General features: G+C 48.7%; 1 pseudogene across 1 annotated transcript; it reads left to right on the top strand.

The window, feature by feature from the left end:
- Positions 1-3,737: 3,737 nt before the first annotated feature.
- Positions 3,738-4,437, top strand: LOC308343271 (GTP:AMP phosphotransferase AK3, mitochondrial-like; annotated as a pseudogene). The gene has a single exon. The product of its transcript is annotated as a GTP:AMP phosphotransferase AK3, mitochondrial-like (transcript).
- The last annotated feature ends 358 nt before the right edge of the window (positions 4,438-4,795 follow it).

Consider the following 4,795-nt stretch of genomic DNA (forward strand, 5'->3'; position numbering starts at 1 on the left):
TAATCACCAAGAACAGTGTCTGTACACAGTAAGTGTTTAATAAATACTAGCTAGCATTGGTTTCTGGAATCAAAGATGCCTTCCCAGAACAATACCAGCCTCTCTTCTCAAGGTGCTTACTAAGTGCCAGGGGCTAAAGGTTTTCCATACAAGGAATCTCTCTGACCATCGTAACCTCACCGAAGGAGGGAAGATGAGGGGAACGTCTGCTACCCCTTCTTCATTTCTTGTTGCCTCTGCCAATAGTTCATAAATTTCCATCATTTATGTACCCCTGTTGGAGTTTGCCGATCTGTGTACCAGTTCCCACTGTTTTTTAAAGCAAACTCTACCCACAATGTGAGGCTCGAACTCACAGCCCTGAGATCAGGAGTCGCACACTCTACTGACTGAGCCAGCCAGGTGCCATGTCCCCCATGGGCACCAGTTTTAAAATTTAAATTTCTGGTGTAGTTTTGTCCTAAGCAAAAACACTACCAGATATTAGGTCTGAGTGCTACTTTTATTTTTCCTTATACATATTAAAACATACACATCCACCATTAAAATGGAAAACGCTATTATTTAAAATATCCCGGAGGGGGGAAGAGAGGACAAGATTGGATAACACTCCAGAAAGAAATAAGATAGAACAGTATTGGGAAAGCATCAATCATTCTGATTCTAATTCTAACATCAATCTAATTTTCCGTGTCTTTGACGTTTTCATAATAAAATAGTTTCTAAAAAATGAAGTAAGGGGCACCTGGGTGGCTCAGTGGGTTAAGCCCCTGCCTTCAGCTCAGGTCATGATCTCAGAGTCCTGGGATCGAGCCCCACATCGGGCTCTCTGCTTAGCAGGGAGCCTGCTTCCCCTCTCTCTCTCTGCCTACCTCTCTGCCTACTTGTGATCTTTCTCTGTCAAATAAATAAATAAAATCTTAAAAAAAAATAAAAAATGAAGTAAAACACAGTTGTCAAACTCAGAGGTGGGGAGGAGAATGTTCTTTTGTGGAGACCTAAAACCACGTCACACTCCCCAGTGGGAAACACTAGCCCATGATACCTACTAGAAGGTCAGAGTCATGCGGACAGACGCTCAGGCTTCATTCTTTCACATGGGCTACACCCCCTGTGCTTCGAACAACCAGTCACAGAGATAAACCCCCAATGAAAGTCTGCTGAATTGATGAATGAAGGATTATCAAGCCTCTTACCTTCCTCATGGTCTCCTTGGATGCCCTGACCCGCTAACTCTCTCCAGAAAGGGGGCAATCAATTAACTTGGAAATTTGTACCCCAACGTGACTAGCGCTGCAAAATGAAGCCTTGTGGGAGGAGCTCCAGCTGTTTTCTCGTTCAAAGCCACACCATTTGGCATCTGTGACCACGGAAAACATCCAGGAAGTCTCAGTAACTGTCCACAATCACACTCAGCGGGCACAAGACATTGTCCGCTAAATGCGGCCAAATGGATTCCGTGATGGGACTAGGCTATTGGGCTTTCCGTATTTGGTCAGAAAGTCTCCTAAACAGATGCTGTGAAGTTGTACAACCAGTGTCCCAAGTGCCTTTAAGTGCCATCAGCCTGGGAAAAGGGGAAAGACTGAGGTGGTCTCAGGAGCCAGAAATGACCCCGTGTTTTAGTAGGAATCCGACATCTACCTGTAGCCCAGCATCCTCTGTGCCTGTTCTGAGCTGCTGGGAAACACATCCTCGCCCACTCACACCTGCAGCAGAGCAAAACGCCACCTTCTCTCCGAAGCTACTCTCTGGGATATTCTGGGATCGCATCCGGGTACCAAATTAGGTGTCTCAATTAACGGTTGAATATACTCCAAGTCTAAATCTATCCGGGAAGATAGAAAGACCTCGGTGGGATCGCTTTTTGTGTATATAATTAAAAGACAGTAAGAATATGCTGCTTTATCACGCAAAGCAATTACAACATCATTTCTCTTTTCCTTTGCTGGAGGAAATGGGCCAAATTTCTATTAAATATCTGTACACCTTTTGAATCTTCTTATATACTCAATGTAACTTTTTTGAATATGGTATCAGTAGGAGATTATATGACTAACTTAAAGACCCAAAGTAACAGAAACAATTTTTTTAAAAGTCTGAGCAATTAGAACGGCAGTTCTATAGGCTCCCACAAAACACAAATACAGAAATTGGGTTTCTATGCCCCTAAATCTTTATTTTAGAAATAGCTTTCTCTCTTGCTTATCGGAGGAGAACAGCCCATCACCTCATTTCTGTGGATCTTCTTGAGAAATGAAGTGGATGCTGGGGTGGTGGGTCAGCAGTCTCTCCTGAGCTAATGTTCCCTACGATCCAGGGTCCCACGCTGTACTGAGCCAACTGGATCACCCAAGACCAAGCCGAGGACAGATCTGTCCCATGGCTTGTGCAATAAATGAAACCTAAAGCATCCTTCCAAGGAAGTGATCAGCAGATAATTATCAGTTTAAAAATTCTACATGGAGGGCGACTGGGTGGTTCAGTTGGTTGAGCGTCTGCCTTTTGCTCAGGTCATGATCTCAGGGTCCTGGGATCGAGCTCTGCATTGGCTGGCAGGGGAGCGGGGGGCATCCCTGCTCAGTGGGGAGTCTGCTTCTCTCTCTCCCTCTGCCCCTCCCCACTGCTCATGCTCTCTCTTTCTCTCTCTCACAAACTTGCTCTCTCAAATAAATAAATCCAGTCTTAAAAAGAAAAAAAAATCCTACACAGAAATAAAGTAGAAATGGCCCACAGTCAAACGAAAAGGTGCTCACTCTCACTCCCTTCGAGGCAAGTAAAGTGAAAATGGTCCTCTCTCACCTGTCTGCTGGTCTGCTGAAGTAGCTTCCTCCCAGCACCCTTTCACTCCATTGTCACAGAAGGAGCAACGGAGCAATCTGTTAAATACAGAAATCAAATTGTCTTTCTGAGGCTTGCAACCTGGATTCCCAGTTCACTCCACGGACATATTTAAAAACAAATTGTAACATACTTTAGCATCAACCCAATGTACATTATACCGTGCTGCAACTCTCTGCATTTACTTTCACGTTAGCACACAGGGATCTGTCTTTGTAGCTGCTATGAAGGGCCAGCCAGGCTAAGGTTCATTTCTTCCGTCTCTCATTAGTGAGCACTTAGGTAATTAGCAATTTTGCACTGTTGCAATATAGCCGAATCGAACATCCTGTGTGTGCCTTCTTGTTTTACTTGGAGAGTTTGTCTTAAGGAAGATACTGAGAAGTAATTTTATAAAACCTCCAAAGCCACGGCCAGGGCTGCCCTTCCACACCAGCGGTGAGGGTGAGGACCCAACCCCCGCCCCCCTATGGAGTGCGAAAGCCCTGCTTACTCACACCTCGGCCAGGGCTTGCTTCTCCACATCCTGGACTGTCTACGCCTGTGACTCCATCATTCTTTCAGCTGGTGAAAGAAACGCTCGTGTGCTCCTGAATTGTTTCTCTAGAGCCCGTCTCTCTCCATGCTCTCCATTTTCCGCGTGCGAAGGGTGGAACTCTGACTCGCAGCTCCGGTGTCTGTGGTTTTCTCTTCTGCTTTCCATCTTTCCCACGGCGAGCTGGGGGGAGGTGGCCGCTCCGTCTTGCAAGTCACAAAGCTATCTGGCGGGGCCCAACACCTGCTTGCACCTGCTCGTACCGAGGTGGGAGGGGGCGGGGAGGCGGGGTCCTGACTGCACGCGCCGCGGGGAGCGCGGAGGCCCAACTGTCCGCAGCCCCTCGCAGGGCCCAGCAGCCATGGGGGCGCCGGGGCGGCTCCTACATGCGGTGCTCACGGGCGCCCCGGGCTCCGGCAAGCGCACCCTGGCGTCGCGTATCGTCAAACAAGTCCCGCTGCAGAAGTTCTCCAGCGGGGACCTGCTCCGGGACAACCTGCTGAGGGACACAGAGTCCGGCGTGCTGGCCAAGATCTTCATGGACCAGGGGAGGCTCATCCCGGACGACATCATGACCCGGATGACCCTTCAGGAGCTGAAAAGCTCCCCCCCGGGGAAGCTGGCCGCTGTGCGGGTTCCCCAGGACGCCGCGGCAAGCTGAGGCCCCGGACAGGGTTTATCACATACACCTGGCGATGAACGTGGACGTGCCCGTCGAGGTCATCAGGCGACGCCTCTCGGCTCGCTGGATCCATCCGAGCAGTGGGCGCGTCTACAACCTCGAATTTAACCCGCCCCGAGCGGTCAGCGTGGACGATCTGACTGGCGAGCCCCTGGTTCAGCGTGAGGATGACAGACCCGAGACACTCACCAAGAGGCCGGAGGCTTACGAAGACCAAACCAAACGCGCCCTGGACTATTACCGGGGAAAGGGGGTGCTGGAAACCTTCTCCGGTTCGGAAACCGACAAGATCTGGCCGTGCGTGCATGCTTTCCTGCAGACAAAGGTTGCAGAAATGGACCCCAAGCTTCGGTGGCCCCGTGAGGGCCGATGCTTGTAAATAGCCGAGATGAGCAGAATCGCTTCCTCCTTTCTTTCAGGAGTTCCTTGTTCTAAGGCTCCACCGCGTGTGAATTCCTTGAGACTCATAGTACTTTCCTTTCTGTGAGTTTTATTTTGGGTACTTAATAATGCCAGATGAGTCTCATGCTGAGATTTGTCTTTGGAAGCTGCCTAGTGTGTTTTATCCAGCTACGGCAAAATTAAAAGAGCAAGGGGTAGTAATCTGACTTCCTCAGGAGGGAAAAGCAATTGGTTTCATATTTTTCTAGAAAAGTAGCGGGGGAAAAAATGACACTAATTTGGAGACAATATCTCATCAGAGGCTTTTGTGCAGCCAGATGCCAAAAAAGACATTT

Source organism: Martes martes (genome assembly GCF_963455335.1).
Source record: "Martes martes genome assembly, chromosome: 5".
Lineage (NCBI taxonomy): Eukaryota > Metazoa > Chordata > Mammalia > Carnivora > Mustelidae > Martes > Martes martes.